General features: G+C 51.4%; 1 protein-coding gene across 7 annotated transcripts in view; it reads right to left on the reverse strand.

The window, feature by feature from the left end:
• The window catches only part of RNF152 (ring finger protein 152), a 75,870-nt gene extending 59,511 nt beyond the window's left edge, over nt 1-16,359 (reverse strand). Inside the window, exons 1-2 of one of the 7 annotated variants that reach the window (XM_043888897.1) lie at nt 15,706-16,019; nt 14,452-14,575 (exon numbers count right to left, since the gene is read on the reverse strand). The gene's annotated coding sequence lies outside the window, so the exon portion shown is untranslated. Of the gene's footprint in view, nt 1-5,426; nt 8,198-10,520; nt 10,891-14,451; nt 14,576-14,887; nt 14,996-15,705; nt 16,020-16,133 lie in introns of those variants that run through there. The other 6 variants (XM_043888898.1, XM_043888896.1, XM_043888895.1 and 3 more) reach the window with 6 other exon arrangements.
• Between the last annotated feature and the right edge of the window lie 5,815 nt (nt 16,360-22,174).

The raw sequence follows: 22,174 nt of genomic DNA on the forward strand, positions 1-22,174 counted from the left end.
GCCAGAGTAAGTTTCCGAGAGCACAGCTCCACGCCGCGTCCTCCCAGCCCCCACGTCATCAGTGTCTTCCTGCCAAAGGAATCCCAAAGCCCCCCTCCACCAACCACTCTAGTCCTCCCCCTACAAGTCCTGCTCACCCCGTACTTCAGTTGGAGAGCATCGTCTGTCCAGAAGACAAGCCCCCCCCCCCTTACACCTGTTCTGCAGAAACGCCACTGCACCTGCCCGCCTGTCCAGATGACTACCCACCTTTCCAGGAGCTGGTAAATGCCACTTCCTCCAGGAGGCCATCTGTCCCCCTCTGAATCCCAAGGCCACTTCATCCAGTTATCACCTGGCATTTGAGTCCCTTGCACACACGTTGTTGTTCCTCCTACAGAGGTAACCTCCCATTCGTGTGTGTGAGTCACTCAGTCGTGTCCGACTCTTTGTGACCTTAGGGACTGCAGCCCGCCAGGCTCCTCTGTCCGTGTAATTCTCCAGGCAAGAATACTGGAGTGGGCTGCCATTTCCTTCTCCAGGGAATCTTCCCAACCCAGGAATTGAACCCGTGTCTCTTATGTCTCCTGCATTGGCAGGTGGGTTCTTTACTGTCTGAGCCATCAGGGAAACTCCCACCTCCTATATGAAAATAATCAAAACGACATGCTAAATTAGCACTTTCTTACAAGGAAGCATTTGTGCCAAGAGTTATAGAAGACACAAGACCATCAGCTGACAGCTTAGCAAGGAAATGATGCTCAATCTATGCAAAAAAATAATGCAGTAACATCAATAACTCTTCTTAATTATCATATACAGATGTTAGTTGAAGTCATAAAAATACAGGACATCTCAGAGAAAGTGAGTCATCTTAACAGAATGAAAAATCTGCAGCAGTGTACCGCAGTGGCTTATGGCATAAACTGGAGCCACTGATGGCCAGGTTCTAATCCCAGCTCTGGCACTTACTCCTCTTGTGACCTTGGGTAAATCACTTAGCCTTTCTGTGCCTCAATTTCCTGTAAATGAAGAAATTAAACTAGAGATAGTAATAGTAGCTCCCCCTTAAGACTACTGTAATAATGATGCACATACTGTATGCAAAACACTTAACCCAGCACAGAATTAGTGCCACCTGTATCAGCTTGCTGCTGTTCACTCACTCAGCTGTGTCGACTCTTTACGACCCCATGGACTGCAGCACGCCAGGCTTCCCTGTCCATCACCATCTCCCGGAGTTTGCCCAAGTTCATCTTCACTGCACCGGTGATGCCGTCCAGCCATCTCATCCTCTTGACCCTCTTCTCCTCCTGCCCTCGATCTGTCCCCGTATCCGGGACTTTTCCAATGAGTCGTCTATTGGCATCAGATGACCAAAGTACTGTATTAGCCGTTCTTCTTATTATTATTGTGAAAATGTTTTATATGGGATGAAAAACAGAAGAACCAAAAATAGCTGGTACTTAAGATGCCTAGCAAGATTTCTTCTAGAAAAAAGAGAGACTTCACCATCTTAAAGTCATCAAGCCAAAGCTGCTCCATCTGCTGAGTGGGCGTGCTTGACTGACAGGAGAGGTGACATTCACCCAGGGTAGCTCTCTGTACAGTGGACTGAACGCTACGCAAACAGGCAGGCGCTGGACCACTGGCTCCAACAAAGGTTTCAGCCAACGAAGGGCTTGCCCACAATCAGCCACTGTCTCCCACAAACAACCCCGCCATTGTCGTCCAGAGGGGTGTCAAAGGAAACCGTCTGACTTACGCATTCCGGACAGAGGCTCGACGTAGACACAACCACAAATACAATCAGTGGCTTCAAAGGAAATCTAGTCCGAGGCGCTGACTCTGTCTGATAAGCGAGCCGTGGGTTCAGCTTTTTCAAGAACACTAATCCACCGCGTTCAGCGGTGCAGAAGCATATATGAGTTCATTTTCAAAGTCCATCACACCATATAGCGATTTACTTACTAACGGTGTGGGGAACAGCTGTGACTGTAGGGTATCAACATCTGTCACCCCCCCACACACACCAATACAAAGATGCATTAAACATAAACTGCCACAAATATTTGAACTTGAACTTGCGTTGCAGACACATATTCCTACCTGGGGAAATGAGAACTGCTGGGACGTTTGATGTTTTATTACTTTTTACTAAAAATATTTATTGCTCAGGGATACTTGTTATTCACAGGTCAGAATTATTAGACTAGTGGAATAATAAATCCATATTATCACCCTCTTATTTTCTGATAAATTTTAGAGAGCAAAAGAATTTTAGCAGTAAGACTGATGTCTTCCTGCTTACACAGGAACAAACAAACAAACTCTCATTGTCCATGGCTAGAATGTCTGTTTTTACTCACTACCTGGAATACGGGCAAGGCTGTCTCAGCACAATCCCAGGTGTCAGGGAAGGTTAGGGAGGCAGTGGGTACAGCTGTTTAGTCGCTAAGCCTGTCCGACTCTTTGCCACCCCACACACTGCAGCCCACCAGGCTCCTCTGGCCATGGGATTTCCCAGGTGAGGATACCGGAGTGGTTTGCCGTTTCCTTCTCCAGGGGATCTTCCCAACCCAGGGATTGAACCCACGGTTCCTACCACGGATCCTGCATTGCAGGCCGACTGTTCTACCCCTGAGCCACCGGGGAAATTCCCCAGGGAAGGTAGACTGACTGCCAAAACAAGTGCCCCCAGGCCTCCCTGGCTAACGCCGTGTGGTTTAACACTGCGGCCCAGCGCAGTCTGGCACCCGAGGCTCTGCTCCACGCGGTCACGCAGGACTCAGGCTCCTTCCCCCTGCGACTCCCCCGTACTCCACGGCTTCACGGTTCTCCCCGGCCCCCTGCAGCCGGCCAGCAGACCAGGAAGAGAGCCGATGGGCAGGAGCACCCCGCCTGTTGGCGCCTCTCATTCCCACACACGTCCTCTTGGTGAGAACCAGTCACGCGGCCCCGCCTCGATGCGGAAAGTAGCCCCGTACAGCGGGTGTCAACTGGGGTGATTCTGACTCTCAAGGGGCACGTGGCAACATCTGGAGACATCCTTGGTCGCCACAGCTGGGTAACAGGCACCTAGAGGGCAGAGTCCAGGGATGCGTCCCCCGGGGCACAGGACAGTCTCCCCACAACAGAGAGTCAACCAGCCCCAAACGGCAATAATGCTGAGATTTTGGTAAGCATCGAGCCAGTCGCCAGAACCACACACATCAGCGCTTGGATCCTCCACCGTTTCCCACTACCATACATTCTCACGAATCCCAGCAAATCCACGTATCGATAGTCTGTTCATCCGCTCACTTGCTGGTTCCCCCATTCACTCACCCAAGCTCCTAAACAGGACAAAGTCCCACAGTCAAAGAATTCACAGTGGAGCAGTGGAGGCAAGCATGTGTAGAATTATCAGATATGGGAATAAGTGGGATTTAAGGGAAAAAATGGAAGGAAAATTTAATTTTGAGAGAGTTGGAAGAGAATCCATAGGGCAAGTGAAACAGGAAAGATGTCTTGAAGGAAGCGTATACTCATGGTTTTCCATCAGAAAGCTGTGTTTTTATTGGCAGGGAGGGGTAGACAGAAAAAGTGGTTCCAGGAAAAAGGTAACTGCAAAAACAAAGGAATGCCAGTGTGAAAGGATGTGATTTATTCCCTTTTTGTTTGGGGGGAAAAGAGGAGCTAGGAGAGGAAGGTGAGTGAAAAATGCCTGTTTGTTCAATGTTTTTTAGCAATGTGTTCACGAAAGTCTCAAGTTCCCAGCCACACATACTGGCTGTCAGTCAAGTGGTCTTTAGAGAAACACTTCCCACCGTCAGACTCCATAGGAACTCGTTAGCACAGGGCAAAGTCAGGTAATAGCCGGAAACCTCACTGCAAATTTCCCAACAGGACCTGTCGGAGGGTCTTCCAAACCACGCTGCCTCCAAGCCAACGTGCGACTGACTCAGGCAGATGGCTGACCAAACGCATCCATCCTTGCTCCCAAGACAGGACAGGGCAGAAGGCAGACCTCCTCCCAAATCACACTGCACGGAGCCTGCTGGGTTAAAACAGAAAAGGGTTGCTTCTTCCCATCCTTAGTCCCAGTTGTGAAAGTGGCTCCCGGCTCCCCAGCACAGTCTCCCCGGGTTCCTATCCCGGCCTTGGCGTAAATTCACTGTGTGACCTTGAAGAAGTTACATAAGTTTCCAGAATCTTAGGAAACTTCCCTCCCAAATAGTATGCTTAAAACTCTCAGCACTTCACCTGAAACAGATAATAAACATATCTACCGTAGCCATCTCCTCCCCCCCAAAACTGTTCTTCAACTGTCATAAAATACACTGTAGAATCCAACCGAGCTTGGGAAAAAAAGCACCTGATGAACTTTCATGTTGTTTTGTAGATTATTAATAGCAACTTCAATTTGCTTGGGCAAGATGCTATTAATTACAAACCAATATCACCATGTAAACAATGGTGCTTCTTATTTTTAAAGCTAAAGTTAAAATTTTAAGAATACCAGAGTCCCACGCAATTATTTACCCTCATTGTTCTTTTCACTCATTTTTCCTCCCCCAAACTCTTGTCTCTAACTCTTCTTTTTTCTCTGCGACCAGCTTTGGGAAAACAAAGTGTATCTAATTGTACACAGATTATACTGATCGACACTAGCCTCATAAAAGATATTTGCTTCTTTTCAAGTCAGAATCTCTAAAGAGAAGTTAAAATGAGAAGGAAGCAGACTTCAGAACCCAGAGGAAAGTCAGCCTGTTCAGAACAGCTTCCTCCTACGGGGAGGGGAGGCATCTAGGGTCCCGGCGAAGTCAATCCCGACCACCTTCACAAAAAGTGGAAAAAGAAGCACATGGCAATGCCTTTTGCAGTCAGTCAAGAACAAGGAATAAAACAAAAGCCAAGCCAACCAGAAGAACGAGGCTGAATCACACTTAGACTTCAAAATTGATTATCACTGCCCTCCTAATTTACAAGGAACTCTAAATTGTCTGGACAGCGTCTTCTTCAATTTCCACTGCAGACTGGACTTGACCCCAAGAAGATGTTATTTTAAGGAGTACATTAAAGAGAGGGCTTGGCATCTGCATGGACAGATTTCACAAACAAGGTATAATCAGTCTAGAGTCAAATCTGATGTGTTCTTTTTAACTTCTTAGTAAAGACATTTTCCCTTGTACATCAATGAACTTCTTGTAGGGAAGTATGACTGGCCTGAGATGCAATTCTCAAAGACCTTATTTATTACTCTGATATAAACTTAAAGTGTATGAACAATTAACTTTTGAGAGCTCTGACTCCACTGTTAGGGAAAAAAAAGTAAACTATGGATTCTGCAATGAAACACTAACTGTCTGAACTAATATTCAGCATTTTGTGTGTAGAAATAAACACAATTTTAGTCAATGAATTCTGTTTCCAAAAGATTCCTCTTCCACAGATAAACTGCTTACCTTCTTCTTAGGTGAAGTAAGAGACCATGAAGAAATCTGTCTTATCAGGAACATGAGGGATATGAGCTCTCAGTGTACACGATGATGAAACGGGAGTCTGATGGGAAGGTGATGTAAACGTCTGACAATTGCCCTTGGGTGCTCTGCGCATGAGATTTACACAACTGGCAACCAGCAAACTAATTACTGTTTCTGGCAGTTCGTTGCAGGTCCTAACATCCCCAGATAAACAGCTAACTAACACTTCTCAAGAAGAAACAGAAAACAAAGGATTATCACTTGAAGCCGCAGCTAAAGACTAGAAAAATCTACGGCTTACCTAAGAGCCTGATCAGGTTGCCACCAACCAACCCTCCAAATTAGTAGTGAAGATTCCAAAAGCGGGAACGCCGGCCAACGGAAGCCCAGCTCTGGACGCTGCCACCCAGGCTCACGGGGCCAGGTGTGGTCCCCTGCCAACCCCCGCTTGGAATTAACAGACTCAGCAGGAAATCCCTCCCAACCCCTGGGAGGAAAGTACTGTGTACACAAATGCCCCATCACAGCCCACTCCACCATCACGTGTGCACGACGGGCACGCTCCAGAAGCATGCCCGCTGCAACAAAAGACAAGGCAACTCATCTGCCGGTGGCCGGCGTTTCCACCAAGAAGAAAAAGAGACAGGTTGAGAAGCGCCTAAGCTCCTCGATAATAACAAATGCAGTCGGATATCAGCGTGATAAGGAAGCCAGAGCGGATCTCGGCGTGTACATTTTCAAGTTAGGGCCCAGACTCAAATCCAGCTTGAACTGGAACCCAGCTCTCAAAGCTGTTTCTGAAGATTACACTGATTGTAGCATTCCTGCAACAAGTACTTACTGAACGTCTTCTATGTACCAAGCTCTGGGCAACAGCCCTACCAGGCACATAGCAAACACCACTGTCCAAGGGGAACTTTTTAAAGATTTCATTAACTTTCCAGTTTACACTGTCCAGCTTTTGTGGCTTTATTAAAGCGCTCTCTTCTTTAAAGTAATACTAATGCTAACAAAGATTCCACCCAAAAGCAGATGCTTAAATAAAGAGGCTGACCAGCCACGCGGCTTTCTCCATCCTTCCCCGCCCGGTTCTCTCCTGCCCATTCCCTTCTGATGGCCGTGTCCCTAACGACGTGAAAGACCTACAAAGCCTGCTTCAGGACGCAAACAGCCACCATGGCACAGGGGCAGGACCCCGAAGCAGGGTAACCAGGTTTCCTGGGACTCTTCTGGTTTTTAAAATGCAAGTCCTTCCACCCAAGTACCCTCTTTGTCCTGGACGACCGAGTCGGTGGGTCTCCCTACCCCTAAGAAAGCACACCCCAGCAAAGGCAGGCGCAGACGTTACGCCTGAGCGAGCCCGGCGGGGACAGGCGTTCATCTGGGGCCCTAGGGAAAGCTGTGAGCCATCTCAGGTCCTCGCGGCTTCCTTAGCATCCTCCTGAGAAGGTCTATCCACCTTCTCATCCTCCTGAGAAGGTCTATCATCTTAAACACCACGCCATTTAAGCAAAGCTTTACAAAGACCTTCCAATGACAGGACTCCAACCACACGACATACACAAGAAATCCTCACGTAAATACTGAAGGCTGTAGTTACAGGGATGCGGGTTTTTCCCTGGCTAGCTTCAGAGCTCCTTGAGTTTATACCGTAACTATTCATCCCAAGATTTCTGGAATCCAGCACCGAGACTGGGGTGGTAAATACTGAACAGAACAGACCTTACTGACAGCCGCCACACCGCGCAGTGCTCTGACAACACACTGAGCACTTTATGGGAACTTTTTATACTCACGGTAACTCAATGAGGCTGACGGACCTCGGTTTTCTAGGTGAAGAAACCAAGGCTCAAGGTCATCATGGCAGAGTTCATATTTGAACCCAAACTATCTTGCTTCAAAAGCTCCATGTTTTCAACACTTCAACTGAATTAGGTTCAAGTAAGGTGGGCATATATATATATATATATATATATATATATATATATATAGTAACAGACCAAGAACTGCGAGAGGAGAGTACCAGATACATTTCTTTTATTCTCTCCACTTTTAGTTTTGCCATTCCAAGGGGGAAAAAAGGGCCGAAAACCAAATCGGCTATGAGTTAAGCTCATACATTAAGCTACAGCAAGGTTAGCATTTCAGTGAGAATTGAGCAGCACTGTGCCCGGCAAGCAGCAGACACTCAATATTTGGATAAATTTAATAAATACAACTGCATCTCTAACATAAGGTTTCAGTTATTGATGCTCAGTGTTTCCAAGGCTACTTAACCCACCGCCATAGGTGACTAGATGGACTCCTACCTGAAGCTTCTAAAGGTGGAGTGTGATGGAGCAGGAGGAGATGGACAGGCCCTCCTCCCAGTCACTGAGGGCTCCCTACTGCGTGGCTGAGTTAGCTATCACTCACTTAAAATGATGGTTATCCTCATGGCTCATACAACAAAGGGGACAATTCTCTAAACAAGTAACAGAGATCTATCCTCACGATCGCCAACCACGTTTAATCTCATTTCACCTCAAAGGAAGCAGTCTGCAAGCCTACAGAGCAACACAACTGCAGAAGAACATCACACTAAGCACTTCGGTTTTGAGACATTTATCTCCATTCCATTCATTATCCGTCAAACGGAGAACACTATGTTAATGTTAATGTATTCCTGGCCATTTTCTCCAAGCAGCTGAACACATTTCCTCTTTCACAATAACACTATCCATAATGATCAAGCATTCCTATCAAGTGAATGAGTATTCCAAAATCTAAAGAGGTGAGGGAAACCAGACGCTTCTCCCAAAGGCGCTTATGGCCACAAGTGAACCAGGAGGCAGGTGGAGTAGCCAGCTGTGGGCAAGGGTCACCCACTCGTGTCAAACCCAAACCCAGTCTCCTCCTTGAGGCTGTGGACCAGCCTGCGAGGGTGTTGAGGTCTAATGCTTATGACTGTACGTCACCAAGAAGAGGGGGTTTTGGTTTGTTTTATTGTTGTTTTGCAAGAAACAGGCCAATTCAAGTTGAAAAACAGGCCACCAACGACAATTTATCTTGTTGGAATGATGACTCTCTGTGAGAAGGTTCACCTCCCGACCACTGGGACACACACACTGCACGCTGGCAGCTCTAACCCAACCCAACACTTCCTCATTGTCAGTGCTGGCTGGGGAAGCGCTTAAAAATGAGGGTCTCTCTTCTTAACTTCGTTTAATTCTACAGGCCAAAAGCATCTACAACTCCCTTATCCCAGTAAGTCAAAGTCGTTTCTCTGTTACCAATGATTTAGTATTTATTGAGCCCTTACTTTGTTCAAACTTGGTGGGCAATACAAAATAGGGTCAAACTTCATCTAGTCTGCATCTTCAAGGAAATTATAAGAGAACTGAGATTCTGCTGTCTCCATCTCTGCACGTGCCAGCCCTCAGACCCCTTGGAAAGAACTGTACCCCTAACCCTTCTCCCCCAGCTGAGCAATGACTTGTGATATGTGGTCTGATGACAAAAGACACCCTGGGACATCTTTTCAGCACATCTCCCATTATATAAACCAGCTTGAGCGGGCTTCTGTTCTCTGCAATTAAACAGAAAGAAAAAGACACTTCAGAGTGCCCTTTGTAGAATGAATGAATGAATATTGAGTGAAATGAGAGACAGGCAATTTTTCCAAAGAATGCTGGAGGAAGTCAAGGATCACTATGAACTAAAATGATGGAGTTAAACTTTTTAGGAGAATTAAGAGCTGAGTCACCTTTAATGACTGGGTATCATGTGGGAGAGGACGTTGCAGGCCACAGAATATTCCAGAATTAAGAAATAGGCTATGGAAAGCATTTTGGGGGACTAGTAGGCTAACCATTCCAGTCAATGTGGTGTTTTCAAGCCAGGCAGAGCAAAAGTCAAAGTTGGACAGGAAGTTGGGGGTGGGAAAGCCAGGTGTGAGAGTTCTCAGCTAGGAGGGAGAAATCAAGGGAGATGTGGGAATTGTCACTAAAGATGCCCAGTTCATCTGTTAAAAAGCAGAACACCAACGCCAATAACCATGGTCCCTACTTGCACAGCATATATTTACACAGTATCTCTCAAAGCTTTTACCAAAATCTCATCAGTTCTCATAGAACCTCAGTGAGGAGTACATGATGTGTGGTTATCTGGATTTATTAACGTAAAGTGAGGCAGAAAAGTTACATTTCCCTTGGTAGGTAGGAATAAGATGGGGATGGGCGGGGGTCGTAGAAAGAGACAAGGCAAGCACGGAACACAGTGTCCAGAGATTCCATTTCATCACGACTTCGTCCCACCAGCAGCCCATCTGCATCTAATCGTCCCCTTCCTTGCCTGAAGCCTGCTCCCCCAGGAATCCCATGTGATGTCAGGATAACCTTTAACACGCAGGATGTGGCAATGAGCTTCACCCGTGCAGGGATTTATAAATCAAGTGGAAAATAAGGCATCCTTTCCACTCAGCCCTGCACTCCCAGCAGACCACAGACATCCCCCAGCCCTGCCACCCCAACACACACACACGCACACACACACACACACACACACACACACCTCCACAAAGAATGTGCTCCAAGGCGCGGCAGACACATCAGGGCTCCACCAGGAAATCCCAGGCCTCAATAACTAACCAAAGGAAATGCAAGTCCCATCTACAGAGGATGACTCCGTCCTTAAAAATGACAGTAAGTCAACTGGAAAAAGAAAACCCTAAACCACATAACAAGTGCTTATTTCATCCTGGAATACACGGTGCGGCTCCCAAAGCCCTGAAGAAGGGTCCCGAACCCCAGCACCTCCTCCCTTCCAGCTTCCACGACACAGAGACCCACCATGCTGGCAGCCACGTGCCCTCCACCAGCGTCTTCGGCCTGAATGGCTGACTTCATGGTGAAAGTAAAACAGTAGGAACTCAGAGGCCAAACATGATAGAGACATGTATTTCAGAGCTTCCCAGAGACCTTTCCAGACCGGTTCCCAGGGCTTCACTCCCCCCCCGGCTCACTCTGCACCTCGCCCTTTGCTGGGTCCTGGGGGTCTCGGGTGAATCTGCACCTGGATATCCCATGGGTTTCTCACCTCTCATCTCCACGTCTGAGCCCCGGTGGGTGCGCTCCTTTGTCCTTCAAGGGAGCTGGACTGGAGAGCAACCTCTGGACTTTCAGTCAACGCTGAAAGTCACTGTGAGTCAGGGGCCAGCGGCCAGTTTACCATAGCACTTGTCTGCAAAGTCGTTTTTGTTCAGTCACATCCGACTCTTTGCAACTCACGGACAGCAGCACATCTATAGAGAGCCGTCTGTAAAGACAACCTCAGCCACGTGATCACTGACCAGAAGCAGCACTATCTTATGCAGTTCCATACTCACGCTAAAGTGAAAGTGAAGTCGCTCAGTCGTGTCCGACTCTTGGCGACCCCATGGACTGTAGCCTACCAGGCTCCTCCATCCATGGGATTTTCCAGGCAAGAATACTGGAGTGGGTTGCCATTTCCTTCTCCAGGGGATCTTCGCAAGCCAGGGATCGAACCCAGGTCTCCTGCATTGTAGGCAGATGCTTTTACCATCTGAGCCACCAGGGAAGTCTCCTTATGCTAAAGGGACATGTCAAACCCTAGACATTCTAACCGATGAATTCCTTTATCGCAGCAAAGATACTTGAGGGAGCAGCACTCCGCACAGCAAAATCTCAACCCGCCAGCAGCTGCTTAGCCCGCAGCCCCTCACAAGGCCCGTTCCCCAGCGCCCAGTGGTCTTTAAGGAGGGTGGAGCCAGGGAGACTTAAAAACTCACCATCCTCACAGTCAGCGAAGTTGCTGACGCAAGTCTAAATGTCCCAGAACTCTCCTGTGTTGCTCTATCAGCCCTGTGACCAGGAAATGCCTCCTAACCAAATTCGTTCTTCTAAATATCAATGCAGTTGGAGGTGACCCACGGCTACCCCACATGCCCCCCACCCCTTGAGGTCTTCTCTGTTGCAGCCTTCGCTGCCGGAGACCCCTCGCTGCCAGAGCCCCACCCTGGGTGACGCCAGGCCCACTCTTGCTCTTTTTCGACCCTCAGCTGCTCCAAACAAGCTCAGGAAGGCTTAGACAAGAGGCAGATGGCGAGGGAGAGGGAGTCTGTGAGCTACACCTCTCTGTTACATAACACTCAGCACAGAAACCTTCCGGAACCGGCCTTGGGAACACCTCCTGGCCCATCACGTCAGAATAAATCACGACTCAGAGCGGGCAAAAAGAGAAAACAATTGTTACTTTGGCATTTGATGACCAAGGTGCAATCCTACTAGCAAACAGAACATCAAGATATTACTAAAAGTAGGTTAGAGTAGGATCAGATTCTTTAAGAGACATCCCCTTTGTTCATTCAGTCCACACTCATGTAACTCTCAGCGCACTCCCCGAGACCCTGCAGGAACACACGAGGCTGGGCCACGTGTGTAAGGTCGTTGGTGCTGCTCACCTAGACCGTTTCCCCCTGTTCAGTGCAAGGAACAGCAGGTTACAGTTAAACGGGGTCACGGGACGAGTCCGCTGAAGCAGAGTCAAGTCACTTCCAGGTCAGACCATGTCCTGGTCGGAGCGAGATCTCCAGGGTTCCCAGCCCCGTCGCAGGGACCTTTCATCTAGACCCCCGTCAGGACTGCGCCCCGTGATGCTGGGTCGAGTGAGTACCAAGAGCAGGCCCAGCTGCTGAGCGTGCTGGACATGCAGCGTGGGACGGAAAGAAGCCGTGTTCAGCCACTGAGATCCGGAAGTCACCTGTCACGGCCGGACGACCCAACCAATCTTGCTGGTACCTCGCTGCTTAAAAAAGACCGAAACCTTCCACCGTCCCCCTGCCACCCATTTTCTAAGACAGAAAAGCGGAATTTACTTCAAAATTCAAGTGCAGCAGGGCCCAAATTAACACCTTGAAATGAAGAGGGTGCCAACAGTGCAGACTGGCAGCTCACAGTCTCTGAGAGAGCAAGGGATGAAAACAGAAAGGCCATCAACAAGGGGGAGATTCAACCCTCCGCACGGAATTCAGCTGAGGCGCTGGAACACTATAAAGAAAAGGTCCCCTTCCAACCACAGGCCCAGTCTCGTGTGAAGCAGTGAGCACCCTCATGAAGAAACACTCAGACAGAGGCTGAGTGACCACACGCGCAGCCTCCTCAGAGGCCCAGGACCCCGCTCTGTTCCCCCCTCTCTAACATCCCCTGAGCTGAGAGTCAGGTCTGCAGCTCTTCGTCACCCCGAAAGCTCCCTGGAGGTGGTTCGCTTTTGCGTCTCCACACCCCACCCCAGGCCGGCCCTTGACAGCTGTCACCAAGCCCAGGACCCATCAGGTACTCGATAAACATCTCCCAAATGAAATAAGTAACACTGTAGGAATAACTCAGCTCTGCAGGCCAAAGTCAGTCTCATAACCTCTAGGGTTCCTCCAACCAAAAAACTAAGATGCACCACTGCCCACATCTGGGAGCGGGGAGCTTGCACTTAAAAGGACAAGTTAAACATCAAGGTGATGCTTGACTAGGAATTATTACCAGACTCAGCTGAAAACCACCATGAACGCCAACCCTGAGCCATGGCGCTCTTTGTTCTTGGACTTGCGTTTACATGTGCAGGCAGCTGTTTTTCCCATGTGGAATTTTATGTTGTGAGGTATTTATTTTTTCTATTAAAAAAAAAAAAGCCACACCCTTTGTTTCTATTGCATTATTACACTCTATATTATCCCATCACGTGGCTTTTCCTCTTGAGCACACAGCCTGCATTATTGCTGACATCAAAATCACTTGTCAAAATACCTCTGCCCTAGCCCCACTACACCTCTGATCTTTCCAAAGCGTAGGTCTCTGTTTCAGCTGGGACAGGCTGGAAACTCATCTACTTTTCCCAGAGACACATGAATGCTGTGAGTAGAAGAAAAAAATGCCAGCATCACTGACATCTTCTGAAGTCACCTTTCCAAACAAACCTACCCTAGAGGGCAATGACAGATCTTTGAGGTGTTTAAATTCTATTTTGGGGGGGATTTGGGTGAGGGAAAGGTGAAGGTAGAATGTGCCCCAGATGTCTTGCGGGGACTGCAGTGTAAGAGACAGCACACAGGCCTCCGGTCCGCGCCATCCCTTCTGCCTACAGAGGAAACCTTGATCCACTCCTATCCATTCTTCTTCCCTGCTTCTCACGGAGGACGCCCGCACTGTGCCCTCCAGGACACAATACCCACACCAAGGTGTCCTGAGCCGTCTGAAGGTGAGGCTTTCACAGAGCCTTATCAAGATAACCCCAGGTCTGGTTATGCTGCCATCAAAACAGAACTATCCTTGGGAAGAAAAGAACAGGCCACGGTTTTTGGAAAAGAACCAACAACCTAAAGATAAAACGCAGACTGAGGGCCTAATGGTTCACGGCTACATAAACCGAAACTTCGCTGAAGCTCCATTTCCCCTTCTCTTTCTGCTCTCCCAACAGCCCTCCCACCCACCTCCCAGGAACTTAACTGCTGGCATATCCCTCCTGCTGTTGCAAATATTTTTACAATGAAGAGATGGGGGAAGAGATAGCATTTCATAAGAAGGTTACTACATGTGACCAATGCCCTAACTGAGCACTGGTCAGATTTATAATCAGCCTTACAATGATACCTTTTCAACACATGATATTCCATTTACAGACTGAGGCCAAAATGTATTTCTACCGGTAGGAAAGCAGACATATTCAAACCCCACATTCCCATACAACTGCCGATTACATCAAAATTGCCCTAAAGGGAACCCGGTGGAATTTATACAACTCAAAAGGCAGCCTGCCCTCAATGACTTCTTCAAAAGGAAGGTTTAAAGTCATTTGCAATTTCTTTCTCTGGACCAGGAGTTTCGGCGGTGCCCTCTCCTCCACACAGACAGGAATGGATGGTGTGACGCGGAAACCACCCAAGCCTCCCCCTTGCAGACCCCGCTGACCCAAACGACCCGGGGACACCCAGGCGCCTACCCGGATTATCGGGGTTTACCTGCATCCGTCCCCGAGCCCCTCTCACCCCCTTCTGCGTGATGACATCAAGTGGAAATGGCACGCGTTTGGGAGGCAAGAGGCTGACAAGCAGGAAGCACAAGTGAGCCCAAGCTTCGTTCAGCCTGCAGTGAAATACACGCAGTAAGGGTTAGACACGCGCAGCAAAGAAACGCAAGCGTCCTCCCGGGCAGGGCGGCGGAGCGGGGCCCCGGGCCGGGGCAGGAGACGGGGGTGTGGCGGGCCGGGCCGCCGAGGGGGCGTAGCGCGTCGTAATTGTCTTTACAGGGTCAGTGACCACCGCCCCCCGGTCCTCTGCAGTCTCCCCCGCCCCTAAGTTATCCTCCGGGGACAGAGCGTCAACTAGCAACGATAACCCCTCAGAAAGAAAAATAAGAGAAGGCGCAGAACAGCATCGTGGAGCACGGGCGAAATACCCTAGGTTAACCCGGTGACGCGGGGACGCGGGGCACGCCGCCCCCCGCCCAGGCCGACACCAGCGCCGCGGCGCGAGCATCCTTCCCCGCGCCGGGTCCACCGCCTCCCCAGGTCACTGTCCCACTGCTCGCTCTGGTTCTCTCCTCTCTCCACCCCGGGCGGCGCTCCCCGCCCCACGCCCACCCTCGGCGGGAGGGGCGCCGGCCGCCTCCCGAGCAGCGCCCCGCGGGTCCGGCCGCCTTTGTCATGCAGCCGCCCTTCCCGGAGCGAGCGCTCCGGGCGCGGGGTCAGCACAAAAGACCCCTAACATCTGGCCTTCCCCCGCCGCCTCTCTTCCCGGGTGGGGCCGAATCCGCAGGGACAACTTCAGGGGGCTGGCAAGGCGCTCGACAAAGACGCCCCAGGGGCGCATCCCCGGGGGGCGCGGGGTCAAGGCGCAGCCGGGGCGCGCGCACAGGCACGTGCACTCCAGGGCCGCGCGGCGCGGGCCCGAGATCAACTCCCGGGACCAGGGCTCCAGAGGGCATCCGAGGACTCAGCGGAGCCGCCGGGCGCGCCGCTCCCCGCCCCGGCTGCTGGCCCGACTCCGCCCGCGCTCGGAGAAGCGCACTCCGGGGGCCACCTCCCCCGCGCCCCGCGGCTCTGCCCCCCACTCCAGGGTCCAGAAGGCGTCCCCACCGCGTCCCCGGAGGCGCCTCCCCGCTCCCGCTGGCCCAGCTCCGGGGGCGGCCGCTGAGAGGGCGCAGACATCCCCTGGCGCTCCCCTCGCCGCCCGCGACCCCGGAGGGACAGAGCGGAGGAACAAACCGAAACTCACCGACCTTTCCCCCGGCGGGCTCGGGAGCTCCCTCAGAGGCGGCGGCGGCGGCAGCATCGCCCGGGTCCCCGCGCGCCCGCCCCCCGCTCGGCCGGACGCGCGCCTCGAGTGCGGGGCGGGCTCGGGGGGCGCGGCGGCGGTGCCCGCAGCCCCCGCTCCCGGCACGGCCCCTCGGGAGGCGCCCCACCTGCCGGGGCCGTCCTCCGCGCTCCGAGCCGGACACCGCCGCCAGCGCTCGGCTCCGAGCCGGAGCGTGTGGCGTCCCCGCCCGGGCTCCAACACCCGGAGGCCGGCTCGCTCCCCGCGGCGCCGCCCCTCCCCGGCGGCCCCACCCCCGCGGGTCCGCACCGTCCGTCTGTCCGGAATCGCCGACCACCCCCGGGCTGAAGAGCTGCCCGCCCTCCCGCGCCGCAGCCCAGGGGCCCAACCTCGGCGGGGACGCGTCGTGGTCCCTTCTCTGCGCGCGCGGGACCCGGGCTGGCCCGAGTCAGGTGTGAAGGAGGCCGGGCTCCGCCGGCGGGGGCGGGCCGGGGCGGGGCGGGGCGAAGCGGCGGGGGCCGGTCCGCGGCGCGGGCCCGGACCGCGCGGGGCGGGAGACCGTCACGTTTCCAGAAGCTGCGCGTCGGGATCCGCGTCGGTTCTGGTCCTCTCCGGCCGCCCCTGCGGGTTTCTGTGGCCCAGGCAGGGCGGGCTCTTGCTTTGGTGGAGGAGAGGGTGCGGCCACAGGAGCCGGAATGACACCCGCCACCTGGCTCCCCAGGATTCGGGGCGGGGGTAGCGGGAGGGGCACTTCCTAGGGCCGTAGGAACCAGCGGGACCTGGGGCCTGGGGGTCCGCCCTATTTCTCCACCTCGAAACCTAACTCCTACCTTAGGGACAAGCTTCGCATGTCTAGTTCCTCTAAGAAAATCGAGGAGTGCCTCTGATGTTGATTTCAGAATAGGAGAACGGAGGAGGAAGGTCGCTGGGAGAGACGTCTACACAGCCTGGAAATCCCGAAGTCTATTCCGTGACTCTGGTAAAGTGAAGCCTGCCAGCTTTCCTAGATCTCCCTCACCAGGCTTCAGCGGGGTGCTCCCTAGTCCTCCAGCGAAGCCGGCTTGCTGGATTTGCCGGCTGCTGGAATGGAGCTGTCTCTGTGTCCCACTGTCTTGCCCAGCGGGCAAGGACCTCTCCCACATCTCATTGAAGTGCTTCTGCCAAGATGGTGAAATGGACAGCCTGCGAAGCACCCTATGTGACCTACTAAAATTTACAATGCGCTTAACAGACCCTGCTTGTCTTGTCACTCAAATAAAATCTGTTAATAGTGTTTCCAAATGTACGGTCACTCAGCACGTACAGAAATCGGTCACCGAGAAGCATAAAGCTCCACCGGTGTCAGGCCACTCTAGGATCCCAATTAAAACGTTCCCCCGGCTGACCCACGTCCTTTTGTTCCCTGAAGTTATATTCTCTGTTGTACACCTGGCAGGAGTGAAAGCGTTGTGTCTGTTCTAAGAGCAGACGTATATTCTCAAAGTAGAAAGCTTCAGGAGTCTTTATTTCCAGGCTCAACTTTAGGAGCCTGAAAACACATTTTTTGTCCTTGTTTTTGTCTCTTTAATGAGACGCTAATGAGCATATTGAAAGCTCTGCTAACCAGCAGCTTCCAATAGGATGGTGAGTGACAACACAGCAAGATTTTACTAGAAAAATTCAGCCCAGAAATATCGTTATACAAAAGCGACATTAAAGGCTATGTTGAAGAAGCTACTTTCAGGGGTGGGTAATTCTTCCAAAATGTTTGAAATCTTTCTTTTCAGCTGCTTTCCAAACAATCCTTTGGGAGGAGTCAAGCCTTCAGCCCATTGTACAGTAAACTCCCCCACCCTTCCTCATGCATTCCCAGCGGCTGGTCTTTGGATTTCACGCCGCATCCTGGGTGTTCTGCCTCCTGTCCAACCTCGCAGAGCCGTCATGCAGGGAGGGTTAATTAACCATGGGCAGACTGGGATAGGCCGGTCTTAAGATTAGTTGGGGGCCAGCGCCAGGGCAGGGGAGACACAGGCAACTACATGTCAGAGAGGATTCTTCAGTGAGACGCTTGCAGGAGCAAACCAGCTCGGAGCAGGCAGGGTTCAGAGCCAGAAGCCGGCAGGCAGCGTGGTCGAAGCTTCAGGAAGGCATCACACCCCAGACTGAGGCACTGCCCATGTGTGGGAGTGAGATGTGATCAGGGTCTTCAAGATGCCAGGCCTTGAAGATCCGCGGTTATCAGGATGAGGCCCTGGCTCTGGGGAGTCAGGTAAGGACCAGACATTCCCGGGTTCACTAACAGATGTTCCTGGTGGATGGCCTTTGTACCCAGAGCCCAGCCCTCACGTCAAGACACAGAAGGAAACAGACCCAAACCCCTACCCTCACAGAACTTACATTCTGATGGAGGAAGCCGAGAACACACAAGATAATAAACGAGTACAAGAAATAATGTGCTGGGGAGTGAAAAGCAGGAGGGAATCAAGCGAGAAGGGGCATGGAGATTTTCTTTGGGTGAAAGCTGAAATTTTAGTTTGGCAGCCACAAGGGGCCCCCAAGAAGATGCTTTTGAGGAGGGATCTGAGCAAAGATTTCCTGTTATCAGACGGGGTGCAGGAAGGGGGCTGTAACCTGCCCGCCACCCCACTCCCCTGGGTGGAGGTTGAAATACTGGGACTGGGTTACAAGGTCAAACGAATAACACTGATGCTTAGTCACCTGAGGCTGAATTACCACTGCTAAAATCCAGGCAGGGATGAGTTGTTCATCTTTGTACCCACAGCATCAAGTACAGATATCCAATAAATGTTTATTGAGCTGAACCCTTAAATCTCCGAGAACATGAGGTGGGGCTGAGATAAATGTGGCCGCGTGATTCCCAGGACAGCCTTTCTATCAGGAAGATACTTCCACAAACAATGCGATAATCTTTTTTCATCCCTTTTCATGACTGTCTTCCTGATCTTCGAGGGCAGAGATTATATTTCAGCTTGTTCCCTGAGCGCCTGACGTTCTAGGAGGGAGGCAGAGATGAAACTAGCACAGGGAAATGAGCAGACCCTCCCGGGTGCTGACTGCCCCTAAAGATCCCAATCCAGACCAACAGTGAGGGTGAGGTTTTTGTTTAACATGGCTGAGTTTTACATATTAAAATCGCATCTTGAAACTGAACTATGGTGATAGCTGTACACTTAAAACAAGCGGATTTTATGGTGCATAAATTATACCTAACGTTGTTTCAAAACAGTGAGGTAGGAGCCACATTCAGACAGCTTTCATGTGCTGTAAATAACCAGAAGAGGCATGTCGAACCAAACACATCATCATCCTTCCTAATCACTGATTAAAGCAAATTGACTTGGATGAAATACCAGGGAAAGGTATATATTGGTCTCTGCCCCTAGTTCCTGGCACAGAGCTCCCAAGTGATACGAACGCCGGGAACATCTTGTGGTCTAACATTTGGTCTTTCGGTGCTGGTTTCTGATATCACGGTGACAGAAGTGTCTTTTGTTCTAATAAGATGGCCTGGGTGGGCTCCTGGATTAGGGCTGGTTATCACAAAGACCAAGACACGATCAGAAGCCTGGAATTTTCAGTCCTACTCCTTGTACCCCAAAGAACTTTGGGAGAGAGGCTGGTAATGCCGTTATGGATGGATCATGCCTGTGTGATGAATCCTCCGCACAATCCCCAAAGCCCAGGGTTCAGAGAGCTTGCGAGCTGGTGAGCACGTGGAGAGGGGCGGGCCTGGAGGGGGCGTGGGCGCTCCGCCCCTTCCCTCCTGCCGTGTCCTCTGCGCGTCTTCCATTCGAATGTCTGTTTCCTTTTCTCTATTCTTTTATAATAAACTGGTAAACAGTAAACGGTGCCCCTGAGTTCTGTGAGTTGCTCTAGCAAATGAATCAAACCCAAGGAGGGAATCTCTGACTTGTAGCCGCAGGGTGGGAAGCACAGGCAACAATCTGGGCCTGCGATTGGCTTCTGAAGTTGGGAGGGGGTGCAGTCCCCTAGGACTGAATCCCGTCACTTCAGGGATCTGACATTATCTTCAGGTAGATATGTCAGAACTGAGCTAAACTATAGGATGCTCAGCTGATGTCACAGAGAATTACTTGTCTTGGAGAAAAAAAGGCCACACGTTTGGCAACCAGAAGTGTCAGAGTGAGGCGTTCTACTGAGAGGGAAGGAGAAACACCCAGGAGAAAGTGAGTGTTTCCTTCTGAATTTGCAAATTTACTTTTCCCTTGTGTGATTCTCGCCACCTTAAAGTATACAGTCTTTTTAAACGTGCAGAAAACAGTCTTCAAGTACATATAGTCTAAGACAGTTGATCGTTAAAGATTGTTAGACAGTGCACATTTCAGGACTGATTTTTATTTAGGGGGTCTACGTAAACCAATCTCAACAGACTAACTACACCAGTAAGGTGTTGTCTGAGAGAGCTGCTATATTTGAAACACTGTCTGATCTTTACTTATGTAGAACTAGGTATTATCTGTGGACTAGGAGGCCTCATCTGGAACGAAATGACTGCGAAGTATCCTGGAAACTCCAAAAGATTTCATAGGAACCATATCCAGACTCTGCTTTTCTAAAAGTGGAAATGGGTTGAACAAAGCCATCTTTTTGCTTAACCTCATCTTTAATATGTACAATACACATTACAAAACTGCTGGCTAGAATTACATGGCCGTTAGCAGGGGTGATAGTCAACAGCTACAGGCAGCCGCCAATGTATCTGGATAATGGCCATTTCAGTGTCCTGACTGAGTGCCAGCTGACAATAACAACATGGGCCTCTGGACCCCCTCCTCACCCGCAGTATCTGCTGCTTTCTCCTCATATTTACAGGTTGTATGTTAGTTGCTCAGTCGTGTCCGACCCTTTGCTACCCCCATGGACTGTAGCCCGCCAGACTCCTCTGTCCATGGGATTCTCCAGGCAAGAATCCTGGGGAGGGTTTCCATTCCCTTCTCCAGGGGATCTTCCCAACCTGGGGATCGAACCCGGGTCTCCTGCATTGCAGGCAGATACGGGGACGTCCTGTTTACGGGCTGGGGTTGAGTAGGATCGTCACTCCCTCCAGGGAGTCACTGATGTGTCTGCTGCAGGCACGGCAGAGGGAAGTCATTATAAACCGGACCCCGGTCCTCGTGCCATCGACGTGGGACACTCCTCACTGCCCGGCGGGCTGGGGCGGCCAGCAAAGGCTCGGGAGTGCAGCCCCTCCCCCCGACCCCCAGCACCGGCCCTGCGCGCTCTCCCTCCACGCGCGCTCTCCTCTCGCCATCCCGGCCGGTCCCATCTCCTTCCCCGTCTCTTCTTCTCTCAGGCTGCAAAGTTCCCGGCACCCATCTGGCTCCTCCTCACATGTGGCAGCTAAGCCTGCTGCTGCAGCTGCAGTTGCTGCAAAAGTGAGACGGAAGGAAGAAGGGAGCAGAGAAGGCCCACCACCCTTTCCCAAGGCCCAGGCCTGGATCCAGGGCCTTGCCCTGTGGGCCCAGAGCGAGCCCAGACCCCCAGGACTCGCTCCTCTGTCCTTGCCTGCGCCCCCCCGGGGCTGGTCTGGTGCCCCTGCCCCCGCCACAGGCCCAGACCCGGCCCCCCAGCCTCTTCTTCCCGCAGGCTCTGGTCTCGCCCCCTCCTGCCCCAGCCATTCAAACTCAAAGGAACCAAACGTGTTTCTCTGCTCCTGGAGCCAGAGGACCAAGTCAGAGCTCCCTCTAGTGGTCAGGAGGAGCGATGGCGTCTCTCAAGGTCAGACCTTTAGAGGTCAGTGCAGGATGATGCCAAACAGGACGTTCTTCACCTGCTTCCTGCCTCTTCTTGCTTCGATGTATTTCCTCTGCTGTTCCCTCCCTCTCTTCCCAGGGGGTGCAGTGTGCTGGGAGGGTTGCTGGAGGAAAGCATGCCTTTGTTGTTCAGCCGCCAAGTCGTGTCCGACTCTTCCCAACAGTATGGACTAGCCCTCCAGGCTCCTCTGTCCATGGGATTCTCCAGGCAAGAATTCTGGAGTGGGTCGCCATGTCCTCCACCAAGGGGGTCTATCCGACCCAGGGGGTCAAATCCACCTCTCTTATGTCTCCTGCATTGGCAGGCAGGTTCTTTACCACTAGCGCCACCTGGGAAGCTTGTCAGCAACCCCACCTTTTTGAAACTTTACAGAAGAAGAAATGGAGACTGTTACTGTCTTGATCCTTATCACATACCCCTGCCTGACTATGTAACTTCTTTCTACTCACTAGGGAGGGGGCAAAGTTCTTGAGGTGCTAGCTAACTGTGTTTCCACTTTGCCTGGCAAAGTAATAAAGCCACTCTTTCTCTGTATTTCTGCTTGGTATTGGTGCACAGAGAGTCACGGTTTTGGCAACATTCTGACCCCCCTTATATGCAGAGTACATCATGCGAAATGCCAGGCTGGATGAAGCACAAGCTGGAATCAAGATTG

The sequence above is a fragment of the Cervus elaphus genome, chromosome 27 (assembly GCF_910594005.1).
Source record: "Cervus elaphus chromosome 27, mCerEla1.1, whole genome shotgun sequence".
In the NCBI taxonomy this organism is placed as follows: Eukaryota; Metazoa; Chordata; class Mammalia; order Artiodactyla; family Cervidae; genus Cervus; species Cervus elaphus.